The 24,370-nt window shown below is 43.9% G+C and overlaps 1 protein-coding gene across 9 annotated transcripts in view; it reads left to right on the top strand.

Annotated features, from left to right (window-relative positions):
* The window catches only part of SLC45A1 (solute carrier family 45 member 1), a 74,830-nt gene that overhangs the window by 36,114 nt on the left and 14,346 nt on the right, over positions 1–24,370 (top strand). For 7 of the 9 annotated variants that reach the window (XR_014230050.1, XR_014230051.1, XR_014230052.1 and 4 more), the window contains exon 1: positions 22,045–22,066. The exons of 1 other annotated variant lie outside the window; for it this stretch is intronic. The gene's annotated coding sequence lies outside the window, so the exon portion shown is untranslated. Of the gene's footprint in view, positions 1–22,044; positions 22,067–24,146; positions 24,298–24,370 lie in introns of those variants that run through there. One more of the 9 variants, XM_082329053.1, reaches the window with a different exon arrangement.

Raw genomic sequence — 24,370 nt, 5'->3', positions numbered from 1 at the left:
GTCCTTAGGAGCGCTGCACTGCAGTAATCGGATTCCTTCTCATTATTGCCCTAGCATTCAAGCACCAGCATTCTCACTGGATATACTGTGAGTGTTAATTAGCATTAGCTTTTTAAAATATGTATAACAAATAGTGTCCCCGACCAGAGAAACAGAATTTATTGCTCAGAAAATCAGTAATCAAACATTTAATTATTTTTGTGTAGGATAGTCTCTTATTAGGATTATGTGCTCATGCTTCTACGAAGGTGCAGATTTAATCCATTTTATGATGAAAGATTAAAACCACAAATCCCATTTAATAGTGGATCTCCAGCAATAAGTAGCTATGTCATTTTATGGCTAATGTCCAACACGAGAGTTAATAGTAAGGACACTTTTGTACCTGTTCCACAGTGAAGACTAACCTGAGTATTGCCTGTAAGACAGGAATCAAATGCTTGCTTGTATGTGGGGAACATGGCTAAACATTCCAAACGACAGCACTTAGTCTTGGAATGGATAAACCATTTTGCAGTAATTTTGCTAATGACTGATTAATTTATCTGCTTAGTTTCAGAATAGGTCTCTTCAGACTAATTAAAATGTCCCTGTAAAATGTTTTATTGTAAATTCCTGGTGGTCAGTCCTGGTTCCTTTACACTACAATATTTGTTTGTTTCAAAGAATATGTGCATTTAGTTTGAAATGGCATTTGTCCAATACATTTATTTACTGGCTCTTATTATAAAATATAACTCCATGTTAGTATAGCTCTTAAATTATGCCATTTAGTCTTATTTTTGGGATCTGGAAATCTTGAGGTTTTTCTGTTGCTGTGTTGGTTTTTTTGTTTGTTGTTCCCCCCCACTCCTGAGTATGCTGGCATAGTTTCAATAATTTATCCATTGGGTATTACACACCTGGGGCAGAGGGAGAAGAATTGAGGTGCTCTGTAAACTTTGAGCAACATGGTAGAAATCGAAGCGATGGAATAAAAACCTGTTATCCAACTTGTGAAAGCATGAATCAGCTAGATGGGGCTTGAAAGAGGATTTGCTTCTGTTGGAATATTCCCTTCTCCAGTGGGTGTTGCGCATACTCTCCAGGTTATGCATGATTCAGGAGGCAGCAGTGGTAGAACCCAGAATTTTTGTGAAAGTTATCCATGAATGTATGGTGTTAGCAGTTTAGTGGTAAGTTTACTTATAATATGTTCCGCTCATAACAGCGTCAGTGATTTGGAGTCGTATTTGGTGGTTTCCTAATACTCGGAAGTAGAGTTTTTGAGATTAGTTTAACATGCCCAAGTAACCAAAACCTTCTGCACAAAACCAGAAAAATCCAGCACTTTAGCATGAAACATTAATGCTACGACCTTAGCATGAAAATACAGAAAAATAAACAGATACCACATTTCCTGATGTATAAGAAACATAGCAATAGATGAATAGCTTCTTGTGAGCAGTTAGTCTTAACAAATGTATTGGTGTGCTAGCTTTTCCCCTTCATTTTTTTCCTGTCTTTGGAGAGGCGAAGGGTTTCCTCTTGGGGGGGGTGGGGGGGGGCACAGGGCTATCTGTTCATATGTCTTATAAGCATGTTCCTTTTATTCTTCAAGAAAATACAGTAATACAAACTCTACCGATCGGTTTTAAGTTGACATAGGGTTTCCAGAGCAAGACAAAAATATACGTATGTAGTCTGGATTCAGTCCAAAGCATCTTTACCTCCAAACTGGTTTAGGCCAGAGAGACAGGATGTTCCACAGAGCAAAAACCCATGTGATTAAAGAGCATGAACAAACACACGGTATATTATTAACAAAACACCAGACTGTATTTCATGTTGGGTTTTCTGGCTGGTGACCCATGGAGTTGACTCAAAAAGTTAACAGAGAGACAAAGGTCCAGTCTGTTCTACCGTAACTAATAATCACAAAAGACTCTCTGAAGCCTTCTTCCTGTATGGCGATATTAAAAAGCTGTTCACACTGGTCTTCTGACAGTGGTACAAATACACCGCAGTGAGACTCTGTGCTTGGGAACGTGCGCTGAGAGAATGTTACGGCATCTGCTGTGGAGGGGGTTTACCTTGATTCACTGTTCTGTACCTGTCTAGCAATTAGGCTTCCTCTTATCTCCAGGCTCCTCATGCTGTTGACAACACCTTTCATTTCTCCCTTATGTTCTGACTCACAGGTCTGTCAGTGCCATTCTGTCTGTCCTACCTTGTGGCCCCTTCCATTTTCAGGATGTGGCTGATACCTCCACATCCCAATCAGCAGCTGTCTAGGCCATGATCTGTATGGGCAGACTATGAGTCACTCCGCTTTGTAGGGAGGATGCATCTAGTAGAGGCACGAGGTGAAGGGTATATGGTGTTTGGAGACTCGTGGAGCACTTGACTAGCAGCTGACAAGAAATTTGGGTCATAAGCAGGTAGATAAGATGGAGTAGTCTTGGCTGGTCATGTGCAAGGAAGAGAATTGAAAAAACCTGAACCTTTTTTGTGGCTGTTGATAGCATTGGGAGATTCTGCTCCTGGGAATTTGCATGCCTTTGACCCCAGACACCCTGAAGAGATCCACGAATCTTCACCATGTAGAAGTTTCTTCAGGAAATTTAATCAAAAAGTGTCAGAACTGCTGTGTCCCATCCTGTCCATGTTGCGTGCCTTTTTCTGGGAGGCTGTGCTTCTGCTCTCCTCCTCTTGTTAGCAGAGGGCTGAGGTGCCAGTGAGCTTGTGAACATGTGTGAATCCTGGTGGTGTTTTACAAAAACTCTTTCTGCTCTCTGGGCAGTGTGTGAGGATCTCGGGAAAGGGAGCATCAGGTCCATTTGCATTTATTTTTCACAGAGGGTTACTTTACTACAAATGGACTTGAGGATCCTGGGTTTTCCTTTTCAGGGCATTGCAAATACTATCAGTTTTCCCATTTGTATTTAACACACTTAGCCAAACAGAGAGCTCTAGCTGTAGTTTAACTCCTCTTTAGGGTTGCAGGCTCATCATATTTAACATGCATTTTAGCCAGGAGGGAAAGGAGCGTTTGGTGCTGTGGAAGCAGTGGGTGTCGGATCCCTGACAGGCAATGTGCTGCTGTTGAAGATGACAGCTTTTCCTGTAATGCCCACAACATCACTCAGGAACGTGTCTCCTCCCTCAGAGATGCCAGCTGCCTTCCCTTCCCGTCCCGTCCCTGCTGTTAGTCAGCAGACACGCTCCACTCCTCCGGATCCAAAGTAGAAGATATTTTCGCTAACACTTCCTCGCTCTTCTTTGTTAACTAACTCTTCTTTGTTATTGCTGAAACTGAGATTTCCCGAGGCACTCTGGGCATGCTTTGAATGCAAGGAAAGGTACTGTGGAGCAGCACGTATCAGAGCTCCAAGGGAGGCCTTGGGGTGCCTGCTCGGGAGCAGGGGGTGCAAGCGTGAGTCACAAGCTGCAGAACCGGGAGGGCAGGGGCGTCCGCGCCCTTTGCGCTTGAATCACTCTTAGCCAGCAGCAGGTCAGCTGGCGGATGGCTGCAGCCTGAAGTGAAAGCTTTTAACTCGCCAGCCAGCACACGGTTCCAAAAGTGACTATCTGCATTTCATCAGCGTCTTGTATTGTCTCTCTGAGAAGTGGTATTCAGTTGCAGGTAATTGGTAGTGCTTCAGTTTCCTGTGGCTTTCCACCTAGTCATTTGTGTTGGGTCAGCTCAGTTGCTTTATAAACATGGAAATGTGCTTGAAATCTGATGAGCTTGCAGTATGAAAGAAAACCTAAAATGCTATTAGATCTCAAATGCCAGAACTGTGGGGCTTTCTACCAAGCTCCAGTTCAGGTTTGCATGTAATGGTGAAATTAAAACTCGGCACTTCTTTCAGTCTCAGTCAGAGGAATCATTCCTAGGTCCTGTAAACTATTAAAGGACCAAATTATTCTTCAGTGCTTGTGTTCTTCAAAAAAAAAGACAAATATGTGGGAATCCTGTAGCAGTCCAGAGGAAACTGTGGTACCAGTAAAGTCAGCTGGCCTAGAAATTGTTTCATGTGTCCTTGGTATGAAAACGCACTGAAGTTTCGCAACAAAATGGCAAACATAAGGTACTGTGACCTGTTTTCTAACCCTGGGACAAGATTAAATTTGAACTGGTGACAGGTATCAGAATATTTGCCTAAGCAAACACGGTAAAAGTTGTGTTAAGCCTTTTGGAATGTTCAGTCACCCACTTCTGCGTGATTTGCATGATAAAATCTCAAAGAATGGAACAGAAACACTTTTCATATGTAAAGTAACAATCATCAAGTTCTTCCAGAATGTTCTATCTTTATACTGAAATGTTCTGCAGGTTTTTTTGTAAGTTAGGTGGAGTAAAAAAGGCAAATTTACCATCTTTACCGCATCTTAAATGTGGTTTTCTGATTGTGTTCCAAATACATTAAGCTACAATTGTGTTTCCTTAATCCAAACGTTTTGAAATTAACATTGCTTTTACTTGGAGCTCTGTCGCTATTGACATCACAGCATTTTATTTACTAGCAGAGAAGTTCTAGTCAGAGGCCATAAGTCACAGGTTTTTGTCTCTTCATTTCTCCTTCTTGCAAGACCTCCCAAATTCTTCACGACTCTTAAAGGTATTCCTATTTTTTAGTAAATAGTTTTCCGTGGTGCAGACTAAGAGGTATTTTAGCTATTTCCTGGCTATTGTCTCTAAATACTTGAGAGATTATTTCATCGCAGTACCCTACTGCACTGGTACTGAACCTTGTTTTACAGCCCAGCATCCTCCCAGCTCAGCGTTCATCCATGAACAAAATTCTGCCACCTTTGATGTAGGCGCTCTGATCAGTCAATGGCCGTGGAGCATCTTTGACCAAATGCAGAACCCTGAGCATTTCTTATTAAGGCCTTTGGTGAAAATGTTGGTGCCTGCGGCTTCCTGGGAAGCTGAGCAGTTTGGCGAGAGCGTGATGGGTGGTCTGCCAGGTAGTGCCCGGGTGGAAGCTGCTTCCTTCTGGAACGCCTTTCTTCCTTCTGCAAAAAGGGAGTTCCTTCTCCCACTTTTGGACTGGTGTTGAGCTCTTAGTCATGGATTGTCCTGTTTATACTTCTCGATAATTAATAGCTTTCTCTCTGATCTATGGAGCTTACTTATTTTTCAATGACTTGCAGAAACTCAGTGTCAGCAATCAGATCTTCAGACATCTTGTAGAGCTCTGGGGTCCTGATTCATTAATATCTCACCTTTGGTACTATTTAAATATTAGTCTGAGTTGTTGGATTTAAGCTATGATATGATATGCATCATCTTGCAGTCCAGAGCAGGAATAACTATGAGAAATATCTGCCTTTTCTGTATTATTGTTGACAGATTTTTACCCTATGAGTATCATAATGGACAATCTGATTATTACAGATGCTTTTATAGCTTGTTATGTTTGTTTTTATCCTAATGTATTTAAACACTTCTGATTACCTTCTGGAAGGTGGGGGTTGGTTTTTGTTTTTTTTTTTTTTGTTTGTTTGTTTGTTTTTGTTTTTTTGTTTTTTGTTTGTTTGTTTGTTTTTGTTTGTTTTGTTTGTTTTTTGTTCCCCCCCCCCTTCCTCACTGCCTCTTACTTCCATTATCTGTTTCCCAAGCTGGTCATGTATAGTTGCTGCTATTTTGAGCGCCTTTCTGGCTTCCATTAATCTTCAATTTCCAATATTGTCAATACCACATTTGGAACAAGTGTTTTCTAACTAAATCCACCTCTTTTGAACTGCCCTGATTTATAGGATCCAACCAAGAAAAGATGTATTTTAAATAGGATTTCTAATCACTAGAGATGCACCTTTTCCTGCCACAGGTATAGTTGGCAGCCGGTACTTTGGCTACAAACCTACTTTGTTTCTTGTTTTTCAGGTCAAAGTAACATCCAGTCAGACTTTGCATGGCATGGAGCAGAAACAGGATTTTCTAGCATAGTGAGTACTTGCAGAATCAACAGGCTGATGATTTCTAATGACCAAGAATTCAGGAGACACTGCATCCTAAGTAAAGCAAAAGGGAGTCAGTAACCGCCGAGTAAATTCTGTTTCACCTCTACGTGTTTTATAGGTGGCTTCAGGTTGGAATTTAGGAAAGGCGCATTGCGGAATGACTTAATGTGAGCTCTTGGGGATGATCACAAGGAGCGTTACTAGGGGGAAGTTCACAACTGGAGTTTTGAAGGAGCTATTTAAAATGATAATATGGGTAGGGATTTAATGATGGTGTTCATGAGAAGACCTTAAATAGGGATCATGTAGCAAGGGATGTTTTTCCCTTTAGCACTCACTGTCTTTGACTTCAATTGTAAACTCTTTTCTCTTTCATCACTTTGCTGGATGTGGACTTTTCAAGCCCCTTTGGCTTTTTTTGCTCCCACAGCTGAATGTAGACCAGAAGTGTCTCTTTTACCAGTTTTTGGTTTGCTGTTTTTCCAGGCCATTTTAATTGAATGGTTCTAGGAAAAGCTAGAAAAGACCTTGGACCATCACAGAGTTCCTCTATTTCATCTCCTCGGCCCAAGGCAGGATTTAATAACCCTAACCTTCTCTCAAGCGTCCTGGCAGGTGATCTTAAAAGTCTCCAGTGATAGAGACTTTCCTCCTATCTCCCTAAGCAGTTTAAAATTCTTTTTAATAGAAATTTTTGCCCCCTGTCTAACTTATAAATAATAAATAAAATAAATAAAACAACAAGATTTCATTAATTGTACAGGAGCACTCAGGTTTTGACATGGGCAGCAGAGGGAGAGTGCTAGGAACTTGACTGCTGTAGCTTCATTTTGTGTTCCGGTGCAACCCACCAGATGAAAGAGGGCACGATTAAGGTATGTGTAGTTTGCTGCAATAATGACCCCCCTGCTCACCTCTTGGCCCCTTGATTTTCTTTAAGGTTCTGTACCCTGAAGAATTCTCATTTTTTCTGATGTGTTTTCCTGATCTTTGCTCATGCTGATTTCATGAATGAAAATTTATTTCCTGTCTCCAGTGAGGATTGTTAGTAAAACTGGTTACAGAAATACAGATGGGAGAGAGACAGGAAAGGGACTAAATTAGACCCAGACAATACACAGATAAATGATGTGCATATGAGGGTCATATTTCACAGCAGGGCATAAAGTAATGATTTACCTCGGAAGGAATAATGCCTTAAAAAACACAGGAGAAAGTGTATTTACTATTACTATTTAAAATTATGCCTCAAAGGCAGCGCAGTGAACGCCAATTATTTTGCCCAAACTCTGAGTATCTGTCCATTTGGTACTTTTTCTTGCGGTGTAGCCTGGGATCAGTGTGATCCAGAAATAGGAGTCCGGGAAAGCCACTATCCAGAAGATGCTTTAAGTCACTTTCAAGCTGTGAGGGAAAGAGGGCAAGTGCCAGTACCTGTCCAGAGGAAGGGATAAGTGAGTCAGATTTTCTGGCTGGTGGTGAACTTATGGGCGGGCAGAAGCAGGCACTCCGGTGTAGAGTGCAGGGCAAGAACCGTTTAGAATGGAATTGTGTGTCAAATGCATTTATTCAGAGCCAGGCCCTTCTTACACAGTAGCCAATCTATTACAAATACAGATTTCTCTGGTAACTGCATGTTCTCTGATTTCTTTGAATGCTATGTTACAATTAGTGTCTTGTGATCTAGGTGCCTGCAGTACGCTGAAGTGTTGCTTCTGCAGCAGAAGTAATTACTTCTCATTAAGTCTAAAAAATGAGTTACAAAGTCCATCAAGTTGTACCTACCTACAGGCCATGTTCATTGCAACCAAAACCCTCTGTGCTATGGTCTGTTGATGCACAAGAGTCACATCCACAGGCCCACAGTCAGTCCCACTCTGCTCCAGGATGATCAATAAGTGCCACTTTAATGGCATCTTTTCCACTTGCCTCTTGGCTAAAGGAAAGCAATAGTATCATGTTCAGTGATGCAGCAGATGTTTCAAAGTTCTCATCAACGAGGAGATTACCCTGTTAACCAAATTAGGCATATTATGGAATTTCAGAAATGCAAAAAGGAATGTCTGAGCTAGGTTTGAATCAGCTAAGAAAGTTTTGGGATTAAACCACATAGAGGAGGCCTCCTATGATACTGGCTTTTGAGCAGAGTTTTATGGTCTTTTATTTGTCTGATGCCTGTTCTGTCCCTAAAACACTAGTGCAAGGGGCAGATCAGGACAGAAAATAGAATTGGATGATGCACTTGGTTTGCTGTAGAGGAATCATTTAGCTTTGCATTGCTTACTTGCCTCCTGTCTTCTGATTTACCATGACCTGCAAGGGAACATTCCTCTACCACATCCAAGGCATTCAGGCAGAGCTAATTGAGCCATTAAGTTATCAGGTGATGGAAGTAAAAATCTCATCCATACAGTGGATGGATTTAGCGATCTGACTCCTTTTAGTTTGACTTACTATTACGTAATGTGTGTGCTGCTGCATAGGTGCACACTCTGTGCAAAACAAAGGTAAGCAGCTGTTTTGATGTACACTTTATCTGATATGAAGAAGGTGACAGCTGGGGTTTCTGAGGATAAACTGTGAATGTGGACAGTCTGTTTAATGGCACTTCCCTTCCCAACTCTTCCTTTCTTGGAAGTCTCCTGTCAGGAGATTGTAGCTGTGGCTGAGCTAACAAACATGTGAAAAAAACCCTTTCTTTCCAGTTGGGTGCATTTCACCTCTAAGTATTCATCAAGGACTGCGCAAAGCTAGGCAGTGTCCAAGTGCTGGTGGGTTTATACAGAATTTTGAAGGGAAGCAAATTCCATTTTGGTGAAGAATAACAAAGATGATGATGATCTGGCTGAAGATCCATTTGGTATGACAAGCAGAGGCAATCTAAGATGCATGTGTTTTCTGAGAACATCGTAGCGATGTGACGTTTGTCTATGGCAGCTGTCCAGCTCGGCAGTTCTGGGAATGATGTTTGTAATAAAAGCATGTCAGAATTCTAGCTCCCTCTTTCTGTACAGAACTACTGATACAGAGATTGTTGTTTTAGCTGCAAGATCAGTAATGGTAAAAAACACACCTGTCCCAGCAATGCTGTCATTATTAAACAGGTAGAGGACAGGGCATTAGAAATGCTGTTGCAACAGAAAACACGGAAACCTGAAACCCTAGAATTGTGGACTGAAAAGGATGCAACATGCTCTCCAGGACAAACTTCTGCAGTGAGGTTAGACCAGGGTGTAGTGGAGAAAATCCTGCTGCTGGGTACATCTGCTTTGCTGCCATGGCAGGAGTTCTGTGTCTTGGTCTGATCACATAATCTCAGACCGTATTAGAATAGAGGGGGAAGAGAGAGAGTCTCATTTGGCTTTGTAGAAAGGCTTGATTCTAAATTAAAGAGGATGTTGCAAAAGGTCATGAACATTGACTCTGCAAGTTAAGATAGGTTGTTTCCTTCCCTTTTGTTGACAGTACAGAAGGTCTTAAAAGAGTTCACATGTTTCTGCCGTATTGAAATTCTCAAGGGAAAGTAATTGTGAGGGGATGTCCAGACTCAAGTGTGGTCCAGTATGCCTTAAAACTGAGGGAGACATTAGCTCTGGTCATATCTTCTGTTGGGGAGAATGTATAGTATGCATGAAGTTCCCAGGACCAATATTATAATAAGACTATGTGCTCCTGTATCTGTGAGCTGAGTGTCCAGGCGTTATTGTTACTATGATCCATGGAAAGTAAAGGGCAGGGCCTGTCTGAGGTTCATGGACTAGATTTGGTGGCAACATTTCTCCTTAGGCAAGTGGGTGGCTTGAGAAGCTGTGCAAAGGTAGGTAACAAGTTAATCTGCAGGAAGACACTTGTATCATACCTGTTTTTCTCCTATCCAGCTCGCCCAGAAACAAAAGATAGTGACAAAAATCTACTTTATGTTGTATAAATCTCAAATATTAATTTTCACCTCTGTCCTTTATGGCTGTTCTTTGGCTGCAAAATCTGATCTCTGTATCACACGGTGAAGACGTTTATTTGATACCTGAAATTTGAATGAGCCTACATTCCAGTATCTTAGGATGTCCACTTTATTTTTGATCAAAAAGCTCTCCCATTTTATTATCTCCATGTAGCCTGGTCACATAAGCAAGTCTCCTAGTGCACTTGGATTTTTAATTAAAAAAAAAGGGGGGGGGGGGGGGGAGTTGGAAGCATTTGTCGCTTGGGCACGGGAAGGTTGTCCAGCATCTTGGCCAATATGAAAAGGAGAGCCAGGAGACTATGATCTGTTTGAAGAAATTGGTTTGTGGTTATTATGTCCTTTTTTTCTGACCATAAGACCTCAGAAGGAGATATTTTTGACTTTGCAAGAGATGGTAAATTGGCTTAGTGTGGAGTGAATGTGATCTAGCTCTGTCCCCCCTGTCTTTGAGAAGAGATTGGTTAGATAGGTGCAAAACTCTCTTCCTTATGGCTGTAAAGGACCATTAGTCTCGTGGACTGAGCTCTCATATAGCAAAAACATCTTCCACCCATGTTCTCTCATCCTCTAGTGATCTCTGTTTGACTAATGCACATATTCCACAGAAGCATGCATGTCTACTGTTTCCCTCAGTAGCTTATTGCAATGGTTGATCTCTTTTAACTCTGAAAAGCATGTGTATTACTTGTAATTTGAAGTTGCTTAGCTTCAAATTTTCAGCCCTTGGTTGGACCAACTGCCTTAGAAGCCCTTGCTCTGTGCCTTATTCAGGAATTCAACAGATAGAATTCTTTAATTAGATTATTGCAAAATGTTTTCTAGCTCGTCAATCACTTCTGCCATTCTTCACCCTAAGTTTTTCAATGCTATCTTTCAGTGTGGACCCCAGAGCTAGACTCAGGCTCCAGTGTCGTTTTCATCTGTACCATGCCTAGAAGGGAAAATACACCCTGCTGGTTAAGGTATTCCAGGGCTTCGATCAGACCCCTTCTGGGGAATGCCTCTGTGTGGCTCAGCCTCAGAAGAGAGGAACCAGTTACTCATTTACTGATTCCTACATGTTCAGTCTTCAAACATAAAGCTGACCTAGAAGTTGCACTAAACTTTCATGTAGAATCAAACCCATGGATTCTCAGGAAGCTCTGCTAGTCCTACACCCAAAGAGCTGATAATATTACTGAGAAACTGAATAACTGTGTACCTGCAGAAATCGCTTATTCCTCGTGGGAGAGGGAAAAAAAAAAAGTAGAGAAGTCAAGCTAACAGCAAGCCTGTTTTTATTCTACCAGGTAGGAGATTAATTAGATTACTATGAGGCCTGACCTCCAATTTTGTATCTAAAGGTCATGGCTCTTGTTGGAGAGATCAATCAATACATCAGTGTATCAGGCTCAACACAAATGCCATCCAGTGTGCAGGGCACCTTTGCGTACTGTGTATTTGCCCTAGCAGATAGTTAATCTGGGTTACTCTTTGCTACCTGTTCCATTTCTCTTGCTCAAGAGTGTTAGCAAATGTTTATTTGACAGAATGTTCTGTTCCTCTCCTTTTTTTTTTTCCTTTTGTTTTTTTTTCTCCCCTCTCGTTAGAAAATAAATGCAGGCTAACCCCAGAGCAACTCCAGGCTGCAAACATCATGTTGCAGGCTGAACTCCAGTCAGAGGAGTTCCTTTACTGCTGATGGGGGAAGAGTGCAAAACTCTCTTGAGAATGATCTGATCTGCCAAACCACTGAGAGGGCCTTTAACCAAAGGGTAAGAAATCAGAAGAAAGGAGATACTTACAGCACTTCGACTTACCTGAAAACACTTAACAAATTGAATACCCAGGTGAATAGTCTATTTAGACCCGTAAAAGCAAAAAGTAGGCTTGTGAATAGTAGCAACCAAGTGTCCACTAATAGCCCCTGTTGGAAACAGAACTACTATCTGATCTAGTATGGCTGCCTTCCTGTTGTTTTAGCAGGAGGTTGTGTTTGAAAGATTTTACTAAAACATCTCCAAAGGCCTCCATGCTAGTCCCGCAGGCATTGCTTTCCAGTATACTGATTAATCAATTCTCTTCAAATGCTATTCATACACTGCATTGAAAGTGTGGAGCACTGTACAAGTCCGTATCATTCCTCTGTGTATATGTGGTAGTTACCAATGCTGGTTAACACTTGAAAGTGACAGAAATCCCTGTTGCTAGTGACAGAAGGGGAGTGGGAGATGATAGGCTAGCAAATGAGTTAAATAAATGTTTGTTTTGGGCATGGTGGGGTGCTGGAATACTGCTGTCAGAGATGGACATTTAAGAGGGAAACAAAATAAGGATAAGATGCTAAAAACCCTTATCCCTTTGACCATGCTTCAGGGAAAGGTAAATTGTACTCATCACCCAGCAAATGTTCTCAAATTTAGTTCCCATAGGAGAATTTGCTGAGCCATGTACGCTTGTCAAATCAGGATGCACAGCCCCTGTTTGTTTCTGTGCTCTCTGGAAGTCTGCCTGTGGCTGTACTCTGGTGCTTTGAGGGTTGCTTTGGTGTTCTAGGCAGACAGAAGCCCTGAAAGAGGCTGCCAAGCTCCGAGACTGGCATAGGGGTGTCCTTTTTCTGTTACTTCATCTTTGCCCTTTTCTCTGCCTCAGTGGATGTGAGAGGCAAGGAAGGCAGAGTGGCTTTGGGGCCATCCACGAATATTAAAGCCCCTGTTTGCAGCTGTTCACACCGAGTGGCCGTACCGTACCCCAACAGCTGTCTGTCTCCATAAGGTAACTGATCGTTTGGGATGGCACGTAGACATCCGTATAGTCTCTGCCTTGTTGCCAGACACTTTCAGGCAGAAAGGGGATGACAGCCCCTGCCTCTCCTGTCTGACTGGCACGCTGTATGGATGGAAGAGGCTAAATTAAAAACAGAAGTAGACTTTCTGGTTTTTCTTGATAACTGGTATAAAGGAGAGAAGGGAGCAGTCTGTGCACTGCAATTAACATCGAGTGCTATTGCAACTTATCCTGTAAGGCGATATAGATACAATCTCAGCAGAAAATTGAATGCTGCACTGAGTCAGAAACATAGAGCAATGCTGCGTTTTGAAGAAAGTAATTAGCCCCAGGGACCCAGTGGTTTCTCATTTCCCCTGTGGTAAACACAGGGAAGTGGGGCAGTACTTCCCATAGGCTTCCAAAGTCAATTTAGACAAGGTACAGAGCCAATTTATAAAACAAAGTTTTAATGAATGTTTAGCAAGAGGGAGGCACGCCTCCGGTCTTCCTGCAGTGCCCACCACATACCACTCGATGCCATGCTGCTTTTCTTTCGTGAGCTCCGAGTACCCTGTCTCTGTCCAGGCACTGCTGAGTCAGCCCAAGCCCCTGCCAGTGCAGCTGGTAGAGAATGTAGCCTGGTGCAGCACCGCTTTGGTACCCTTCGCCACCTCTCTCACCAAGGGTGATGCTGCATGATGGACCTGCCAGGGTCACCATTCGCCACACTTCCCTGCAGCCGGGTGCTGTGGCCTGCCCTCTGCACGGTGCCTCACCCGACCACCTCTTACTGTCAGCCCTTGGTACAGCAGTGGCCCAGCTCTTCCTTGTGCTGCCCTGCACTCGGCCTTCACAAAAGCAGTGATTTGAGGTTTTCCAAAACTCACTGATCATGTGAGTTCTGCTTTCCTTCTCCAACAGAAGATCAGAAGTGTACTGAATCACAGAAATAAGACACCTCGTAGCCAAGAAAACTTTGATCTTACTAATGACAGGACCTACTGGCTGAAAGCTGCAGCTCACAATTAATACGAGAAGCAAGGAATTGACCTGTACAGGTAACATAGCAGGGATGACAGTAATCTCTATTTATGCTCTGTCTTTAAATGAAAATTGAGTTTAGTTCTAAAATATATGTAGCCCGTGCCTGCTCTGGGTGACTGCAAGTTCCTGCATCTACGATTCTCACTGCTGCTTTCCTGACGTACTACTTGTCACCTTTCTGTGGTTTGTCACATCCAGAAAAAAACCTGCAGGATCTTTGGGGCATAATCACGTCCTTGTCTCTTGTGAAATGCATAGTCCACTTGAGGCATTGTAGCGAAATGAAATACTGTACTTCAGTGAGTTTGCCACACTGCTTTGTGTGTTGCTGTATGTTCCTGTACCTCTTTCCCCAAAGCTGCACCCAACAACGACACTTAGCACCAATATTTTGCATGGTAAATATCTTACATGCCTGCAGTTAACACTTTTGTTCAGGATTTGTCCAGAAGTGGTCAATGTAGCCTAGCACACGTGTTGCCTCAGAGGAGAGTTTTTCCTCAGCCTTCTTGCATTCAGTTGCTGGAAAACCGTAAGATGATAAAGATCTTCTGAATTATAATTATTTCCCTGGTTCTGTATCTTAAAGTGTTGGTTGCAGGAGCTGGTTAGGAAGTAAACGCAAAACTCATCATTTGGACTCTTTAAACTGTTTGTAGGACTGTAGCCTTCTGATACCAAGCGTATTCTCAGTCTTCTGGATTCTCTAAGTGCCCTCTAGTGACTAATTCTCTGAACTGTGTTGGGTTTTCATTGTCGGAGGGAGACCAGCCGTTGAAGGCGTGGTTGTCTGGTGAGGGCAGGAGCTAGGTAAATGTCCTCGTGTTATTTTGAGGGCAGCACTAGTTTGTCCTGCAGAAGCAAATAGAAATGCACATTGAGCAGTCACTGCACAAAGCTCAAGAAAGCAAACGACTAAATGCATGCGCATTGCTATTGTCGAAATAGCACGTCTGAACCGAAACATGAGTCAAATGAAGTGCAAACCAGTGGAAGAAAAACTATTGGGCTGTCACTGCACAACACTTGAATGGTTTCAGTGAAGGATTAGTGAAATTTTCCTGAATAATTATCCTCTAAGGTTTGAGAAGGGGCCACGGCGCTCTGGTTTTCATTTGATCCAGCAACTGTAGACTAGGCTGATAGATTACTGATGTTTCATTTGTATCGTGACAGCATTCCAGTTTTTCTAAAACCAAATTGATTCTTTACTAAAGACTTTGCTTGCTTAAAAAAAAAAAGTTTCACCTGTTTTACAAAACAGTTTGAACTGTGGCCCAAGACTATGTCCTGCTTTGTGTGTTTGTTGGTAGTGGGGGCATTTCTGCCTCTTCTATTACGAGAGCTCTACGCACCATGTTGTGCACTGTAGCTGCCTGGCACACTTGTCAGTGGGTATCTTGAAGATACTTCTTAGCGGGTTGTTTCAGGAGCATGGCCTCACCTTGCACCTGAAAAGAATAGGGTAGATTTGCTCTGTTCCCAGAAAGGATGGGAGCAGACACAAACTCCTTTCGTACTTTGTTATATCCACACAAGTGCAGACTTACAAAGTGCAGACAGCAGTTGTCAGAACGTGCATACTTGTTTCTTTAAAAATTCATGTTCTTACCTTGTATAGTAGTTCACTATGTTGAATTTATTGTCTCCATGAATTGACAGCTCAATTTTAATGCAAATGGATCAGTGCTGTTACCATTGCTGTTCATTCTGCAGCAAAATACTGGGGTTTGTTTCTGGTGGTGTTTTGGGTGTGGGTTTTTTGGGGGGTTTTTTTGGTTGTGTTTTTCCTTCTTTTAAGTAAAAATTCAAGTGCCCTTATAAAAGCAATGACAATATGCTAAGGGCCAGATAGGGAGGTGATGTGCAAATTGGCATATATGAGACTTCTTTATGTTCTTACATTGTATTAGCCTCCCACCAACTTCTTTACGCCTACTCAGTCGACATGTAAGGGATGCTAGGGTGGTGTAATTTACGTGGTAAGCTCCTCTTACTGTACAAGCATTAAGAATGTATAATTGAAATGCACCTCACCTTGTTTGAACTTCCTTCTTCTGTCTTACTCTGTAGTTGCACTATGTTCAGTACCATAGGCCATAGACCTTATTGGCATGACTGGGCATTTACAGAACTGTAAATTTACTTCTTCAACTGATACTATAATTGTTGTGGAAAGCAGAGTTCCTTTTGGATTTAGCAATGAAGCAAAAGCTCTCGTGTACCTGGAATACATGCACAGGAAGTATTCAAGGGAAGAGGGCAAACTGGTATCAGCTCTAGAAATGACCTGGAGAAGTGGATTGCGGGAGGAGCAAGGACAGTTGGGATTTAGAGAGCGCTTCAGTCTGTATGATGAACGCCTGGTGTTCATCTAGGTAACTCCAGTGGTAACCAGCGATAGGACACGAGGAAATGGAATGAAGCTGAGTCAGGGGAAATTCAGCTTGGACATTAGGAAAAAGTTCTTCACTGAGAGGGTGGTCGGTCACCACAACAGGCTCCCCAGGGAAGTGGCCACGGCACCAAGCGTGTCAGAGTTCAAGGAGTGTCTGGACAATGCTCTTAGTCATATGGTTTAGTTTTAGGTAGTCCTGTGAGGAGCAGGGAGTTGGACTCGATGATCCTAATGGGTCCCTTCCAACTTGGGATATTCTATGATTCTACCTCCTGTGATTTTTGTCATTGGCAGAACTAATTTTAAATAAGCGTAAGACTGTCATGAACTTGCCATTGAAGAAACGTCTTGGTCCCTGGTTTGCAAACTCATCACCTTTACAAATAAGCCTAGAGTTGAGCTGACACCTGTTTTAATTACTCTAGTGCAAAAGAATGATAGCACCAAGAAAACTGCAACATTGCCCTAAGAAAGTTAATCAATAATGTGACTTTTTGTTAACTGCACTGGACAGAATGATGAATATACTACGTAAAAAGAAGACTTGCAGCAAGCTTTCTGGGGGATTACAGGAATATTTGGAGCATTGAACTTGCTTGGAAAAAGGACTGTATTTAAGAGATGAGCCTGATGCGCAGTAGCAAGTGTACAGGGCTTTACTCATAGCTTCTTAAGTAATCACAGTGCTTTCCAGTTCTCAAGAAAAAAAGTCTTGGGGAATAGAATAGAATACAATAGTCCAGTTCAAAGGGACCTAGAACTATCATCTAGTCCAACTGCATGACAACTTCAGGGCTGACCAAAAGTTAAAGCGTACTATTAAGGGCATTGTTCAAATGCCTCTTAAACACTGACAGGCATGGGGCATCAACCACCTCTTTTCTCCCCCCCAAGTACTATGAAAAATCAGTGGGCTGGTTTTGTGCATATGGAAATATCTAGAGTCATGCCTGTGTACAAGAGGAGGCAATGCAGATGCTGATGCCTTGTTTTCTGGATGTGAGCTGAGATCTTTGTATCTCACTTCTCTGCTGGAAGAGTTCCTGACTGTAGCTTTTTGAAAGTGTGCTTTTGCTAAAATACAAAGACTGCCTAAGCAGAATGGGAAGATGCAACAGACTGGGACACAGTGGTTTCAGAGGCAGAAACCAAACAAATAAGTTGTTGTAAAAAGCCACATAAGCCGAGTGGTTGTTTCTCCTCTAATCCTTTCTGAAGACCAAAATTTCTTGGGCAATTTTATTTATATCAGGTTAATGTCTTGAATCCATGGCACTAAATCCTATGCAGCTTGAAAGAACCTTAGAAAGTCACTGTATTATGTATATAATATGTATACGTGTCTCTCTCTCTCTCTCTCTCTCTCTCTCTCTCTCTCAAACTACAAATGCACAAAGTGTTGAAAAGCGTACGTGCTGTATAATATCACTGGCAATGAGTTTGCCAAATCAGCTACAGTACTGAGGCCTAGCGCAGCAGAGCTGACAGTCAAATACTCTTTCAATGAGAGCTAAACATTGGCAACAAATGGGTAAGAGATCTCAACTTTTTCATAAATTCTGAGTGCTTTCTTTAATCTAACCTTAATGCTTAATAAATAACCAATAAGGAGTGGCACCCCAACCCTACCACCACACTCTGCCCTGGCCTCTGCAACCTTGAATCTCATTCTCCCAAAGAAGGCAAAGGCTTTTTTGTTTTTCCTTTTGAAAGACTTTAGTGCATGGACAATAATTAACTTGTTGCTTCAATGCAGAGTAGGAAAAGAAGGATATTTAGTTCTTACTGTATTATTGCTAGGTTGGGGTGGTCAAAAATGACAGATTAAGCTAGACCACTTATTCCTCCTAAGGAGCAAGAAATATGCAGTGTTGCATTCTGGGCACAGGGAAGCTTTAGTCTTTTCCATGCTACGGAAAGGAAAGTTGTCCAGTATGTGACAGCATCACTGACTTGGAAATTGTGCAAACTGACTTGAGATAGGCTTGGCAATTATTCTTCTGTAACCTACACTGCTCAGGATTTTCCTCACCTACTGCCCTGCCACCCCATCTCCTTTTTCGTGGAGCTTAGGAGGGGACAAATTGAAGTTCTCCAAACTAAGCAGCTTTTCCCCCCTTTAAATGAAGTGAATTCTGCTAAATTTGAAAAGAAAGAAAAAGGTCACTTCATTTGAGAGCCTTTCCCCCACCTTTTGTCTTCAGAAGGGAATACAGTTTCTGAGGTTTTCTTACAATATTGGCAAGGCAGCCCTTTTGTGTCAAGGGCAACCAAGCTGTACCGCTATCGCAAGCTTGTACAGTTTGTTCTGAGGAGCTCTCCGCGGCTGCGCTCATGATCTCCCACAGAAATACAGCAGTGCGGAACGTGTGTGTTCGTGGCCCTTGTGAAGGAAGAGGGGTCGTGTGTGATCTCTGCCAGCATAGTTTTTCCTTGATTTCTTTGCTTGTATAAGAGCAGGCTGGCTGCTGTTCTGTAGGAAGTGGAGGATAGCTTGTGGAGGGCATACGCAGGACCCTCTGCAGACATAACTTGGTAACTAATCAGGCCTCTCCCTCTTTGGGTCATTGAGCGTAGATTAACCTTTGCTCCAGGATTCATGTGGCCTTCAGGCGTTCTGAAGCAGCAGCCCCCGAGCACAGCTCAGCTTTCACAGCGTGTCTGTTTGGTACAGACTTTGTATCTCCCCGAAAAAGAATCAACTCATGCTTGGAAAAGAAGCTGCCAGTTCCAGGTGGATCACTGAATGACATCGCAGAGCCACTGAACATAACTGAAAGATGTTTTAAAATTAATTTTAAGACGAAAGAAGAAAAAGGAACACCCAACATCACACAACCAAAACACTGTTCTTCAAGAGTGAGAACAACATACTCTGTTGGTGGCTTGCACAGAATTTTACTCGGCTGGAGCTAATATTTACCTTGGAGAAAAGGATTATGAGGATAGTGAGAGGTTTCCAAGAAATGGAGGAACGGTCCTGATCTGAGCAAGGCAAATAATGAGGTCTGCTGGCAAATGAAACAGCGAGCCTAACATGAAGCTGTAAACGAGCAGAGAGATGAATATGCTGTCAGAAGCTGCTTTGTGGAAAGACTTAACAAAAGAGTTCAATGAATGCAAAACATCTTGTACCCAGAGGAGGTAGGAGGCTACAGCGCAGATTTATGGCAGTAGGTATTCATCACCAAAACTCACTCTTTTGAACGCTGTTGGGTTAAATTAGTACAAAGTAAATAAGTATCTTTACATTTGAACAACAATTTATGTGTAAGCTCACAGAGGAGAGGAGATTTGTGGTTTCTGTTCTGTCTAAAGCCCAAAGGATCCTGATAGATGAATGCACAGCAGGAATTGCTTTTGTTCTCTCCATTGTTGTTACCCTGGGAAGGAGTAGAGTGCCTTGTCCCACCGTCCCAAGTGGACAAACTGTGCTAAATGGTTTAAGAGTCAATCCTTGTAAGTTCTGAGCTGACAATTTTATTTAATTGAACATGGAATAAACATGAGTTTAATGTCGCAAACATGTTCACAGGGAACAAATGATCGTATACGATGGCCATGACTGCCTGCCGGCATTAATAATATAACCCACTCTCTATGCCCAGCTGGAACAAAAAGTCATCCTCAATGACAAGGAATGGGGCTCTTAAATGCCCCGTTCATCTGCTCAGTGTTTGCAGAGTTCTGTAACACATAGATGGGGGGTGGGAGCAAGGCTGGCAGGAGCACAGGCTGTTGCGCCATGTTTTCATTTGTGGTCACTGAAGGCATGGTTGACTCTGGGGCTTGAGCAAAGAAGGCAGCACACAGTTGTGCGTGGTCTGACAGCCATAGTCTCACAGCCCATTTAGCTGTCCCTCAGCGCTAGAAGCTGGGTGGGCAGTAATTGGTGCTACTATAACTACTGCTGATTGTAATGGCTCCTCCCAACAACAGCTGTCTCTTGCCCCACCTGTCTAATCCCTTTGGCGGGCAGCAGACCTGCCTGCTCATGTTCCCTTACCAGCTGTGGCACCTGGCTGGACCTTCCCCTATTCCTGCCCTTCATCCTTAGGGTTGCAAATCTTCTTTTTTTTTTTTTTTTTGCCTTTGCTGCTCAGAAGCATGAAGGATCTTTCCAGTAGCTATGGCATTGGAGGCATGTAAATAAAAGGGATGCCATCAGCCCATGGTTTTGAATGAGAACATGATTGTTTTCTTCCAGAGCCACAGCAATGGTTTTAATCGATTAATTAAGAATGTGGATTCTAAAACCAGTTTGTTCTCTCAATGGGCAGCAAATGGAGCAGTGGCTGCTGTATTGTGGGTGAGACCTCTGGCAGGAGGAGACACAGCATGCCGCTGTGGCGACAGCTGTCTGGCATCAGCACTGAGAAGTGGAGTGTGGAAAGGCTGGGTTGATGTAGGCTCTGGAAGTCCCATATCTGGGGAGCTGAAAGGAAAAGCTCAGCACAGACAAGTGAGGGACATCTCAGTATCAAAATTGCCTCAAATTTGCCAGAAGAACTGGGGATAGCATGTATGTCAAATGAGGAACCTGCAGCATCTTTGACAGAAGCCTGCAACAGCATCTGGTGTGGCAGCAAAAGAACACGTGTTGTTTGGGGCAAATAGGTGTATTTTGGGATGATTCCATTACTCAAAGATGTCTTTGACATCACTGATGCTCCCATCTGTGTTTAGTTTATCTGCATGAGCATTTTGACGTGGACAAAGGAGGAGGTGAAAAGGTGAACTGGATCAAATAGCTGAGAGCAACAGTGCCAGTGCTTGACAAGTTTCTTGCTCACTTTTACCTAGTCTGGTAGAATTAGGCACGTATCTTAGGCTCAGTTTGGGAACAGCATGCTTACACAGGGCCCTGTCTTTGAAAGCAGTAAAGGGAAAAATTTTGCTGTGACTGTTGACCTCCTGATTGGGATGTGGTTTTGAGGCAGAACATTTGTGAGGGTAGGCGAGGAACCTAGTCCCACTTTCACTTAGACAAGTACAAACCCCCTTCTGCCCTATGAATGTCATTGTGCTGTGAGTGAATAACCCTTGGTGTTGTAAATAGGTCCTTTACACTGCTGTAGGATTATGTAAACACTGACGAATGATACTTGACCAACACAATGGCCAAACTGACATAAGAAAATTGAAGAACACTGATCAGGTGACAGGGAATGCATGGTGATAAGAATGTTCAGTGGTCTCTCGGGCCTGTCCTTGTGTGCTGCAAGATTACCCTGATTTCTCACAATTTCTTGTTGGGCTTTATATGAACCTGCGCACTAGCTGAACCCCACCTGCTTCGAACAGTGCTCTTTGGTATCTTTTTCAGATGTTGTGGTTGCACTACCTACCACATAAATGAGAGCTCGTTTTCTACAGACCTTCCTACCTTTTATTCCTACTGTGACGAGTGATTTATGTATCTCTGCTCCAGCTAAAAATCTTACTGTCACGACCATCTCCCCCCGCGATTCCAGTGCCAATATGGGATAAGTCTGTGGAAATGGCGGTACGGCAGCTTGCACCTGTCTGGGGCGAGCATCGCTAGGGAAAGCGGGCGCTGCTAGCAACAAGGCAGTGGGGCCGCGGTAGGTAATCTGAAGTGAGAGCGGTGACTTCTCTCTGCGCTGGGCGCCTGCCTAACCCCTGCCTCCGCCTGGAGGGCTCTTCCGGCGCTGCCGGGACTGTGCCGGGGGAGGCCCGTGGGAGCAGAGCACGCTGGCGCGTTCGTGCCTGCTGCCGGCAAAGCTCCGGAGGCGCGGGGGGGCCGCGCTCTGGAAAGCGCGGCTGCGGGGCAGGGCACCGCCGGCGCCCTCCCGCCGCCCGCTCCTGCGGCGGCAGAGGCGGCCGTGACCGCCCTTCGGGGCGGTGCGGGGGACGGCCGCTTCCGCCGGCGAATCGTGGGGGGCCGGCGCGCGGGACGACGTCACCGGGGCTCGGGGCGGGGCCGGGCGCCGCTGGAGGTAAGGCTGCCGGGGGGTGAGCGGCGGGGGTCGCTGCGGGCTGGCGGCTTGGGGCGGGCGGTGGGCCCGGGGCGGCTCGGGGGCGGCGGCCCCGCCTCGGGGTGATTGCGCGGCGCGCGCAGCGCGGCTCCTTTTCGGCTACCGCGAGCGTTTGGGAGGCGGCGGCCCTCGCGACGGGTCGGGGTTGGCCTTTCCCCGCGGCGCTGATGCCTGGGGTGTGTTTGGAGCCCTCGGTACGCACCACGGAAGCATCGGGACCAGATTCTGCCAAACAAGGAAAAACCCGCTTTCGGCGTAGAGGTGCCCAGGAGGAACGGTGACGGCCGGTCCCTGCCCGCCACGCACGTTGGCTGTGCACGCGGGTTTGACTGTGCAGATAGCAGGCAGCAGAGCCAGCATCGCCAGGGCCCTGCAGATTGAGATGCACAGTTGTTGGCATAACAAATGTCGAGTGCCAAAAATCACAAATAACTATTGACGGTGAAAGCTAACAGCTGCGCAGTTGTTTTCCACACCGAAGGAGATGTTTCCTGCTTTGAGGCTGGTGCGATCACCAGCTAGATTCACCTGAGGACAGCCTTAAGTCTTTTGAAGATGATTTCTGATGAATAATTCATAAGTTGAGGAAAACGGCTGATGGGGAATATAGGATCAGCTCACGCTTTTATGCTGGCTTTCTGCTGGACTAGTGACACGCTGTCAGTAACAGCCTTTCGTTCCAAGTAATTGCAGATCACCACATGTATTTTTGAGCCATACAGAGGGGATCTTTCCTTCTGTCACTAAAATATGGCTGCTTACAACTCGCGATACAATCTCTTTGCAACGTGCAGTACAGAATAGGAAGATAAAGGAGGATCTAGTATGAAATGTAACTAATAGATGAATATAGGGAGATCAACGCCCTGGGTGCAAATGGCAAGGTGTATCAGTGGTGAAAGGAAATGCTAGCACAACTGTACTGTCAAGTTTCTGTGAGAGGGTCGTTAGACCTTCCGTTACGAATCTGATTTGGCTTCCGTTATGTCTTTTCTCTGGTATCTCTCTCCTAATTTTTAACAAATTCTCATCGTGAGGGAATTACTTTGACCTGAAGGGTGATAAAGGTACTCCTGTGAAGTAAGTACTCTGCTTATGAAAGACATGGGTCATAAGAAGCTTTCAGTAATTTGTGAAAACAGTGTTAAGGGGAACACTGGTGCAGGCATCTTCACAAAGTCTCCATATGCTTCTCCTTCTATTGCTCTATCTAGGGGACTTTGTGTCTAATGAACTTTCCTAATAAAACGTAGGTTGCTGTTGGTGCCTTGTGAGATGGGGGTTGTTAAGGCACGTAGTTACAATTATGAATCTCTTGTTCTTCTCTCTTACGTGGTATACATCTTGGTCTGAAGAGGAGCAGTCTTGAGGAAACCTGTGGTACAATGTTAGTAATGCTTCAGTAGATGTCTTCTCTCTCCCACCCTTTCTCCTCCCCCTCAGGCTCCAAATACAGTCAAGTTACCCCAAGTGCAGTCTTCTGTGAGGTGCTTGGCATTCAATTTTGCATTGTGCAATGTCTCTCTTTGGATGCTTGTGTGGCACTGGGGATCGTTCTGTGTAGGGCATCATCCCCCCATACTTAACAACTGTTGTATCAGCGTGATAGTAAATGTGGGTTTACGGAGTTCTGCCTTTGATAATAGTTGGGGATATGCAGCAAAGAGTGGTGTCGCGTAGACTGAGGGCTACGGGAAGAAAGACTGGTGCGTGAAGTGTGCCGGAGGAGGTAGCAGAAAACGGGAGATTTGTGGGAGTTCTGTACAGCCAAAGTAGCGGAACAGCTGAGAGTCTTTTCCCTGGGGGAAACTGTAAAGATAAAAGTTTTGCTTACTAGCGTGCAGCTGTGACGGTTTTCCTGAAGAGGTGTGGGGTGATGTGGAGCTATCCTTGTGCAGCAGCAGCCTTTGGTCCATGGGCGTGAAAGCATAAGGAAAAGGTCAGACTCCACTTACGCGCTGTTTCCATTTCTGGCAACAAGAGGCAAGAAATCACGTGTGGTTTGTTAATTCAGCAGATCTGTCAGCATCTATTCTGAGATTCTATTTTGGAACTCATTTGGCTGTTTTACACACCACGGTATGCACATTTTGGCTACAGGAGCGATTCTGATGTGACCCAAGGAGGCTGTTCAGCACTTGAATGCCATTAATCTCTAAGAGAGAAGTACGGTGCTGAGGGTGGCTGTTGGGGTATGTATCTTCTTCTCAGGAATTAGTTTGAAACTTCAATTCCTGCACTGAAAAATAATATCAACTTCTAGTT

Source organism: Platalea leucorodia (genome assembly GCF_965183815.1).
Source record: "Platalea leucorodia genome assembly, chromosome: 17".
NCBI classification, from domain to species: Eukaryota; Metazoa; Chordata; class Aves; order Pelecaniformes; family Threskiornithidae; genus Platalea; species Platalea leucorodia.
Note: the sequence above shows the minus strand (reverse complement) of the source record. Positions and strands in the feature narration are given on the sequence as shown.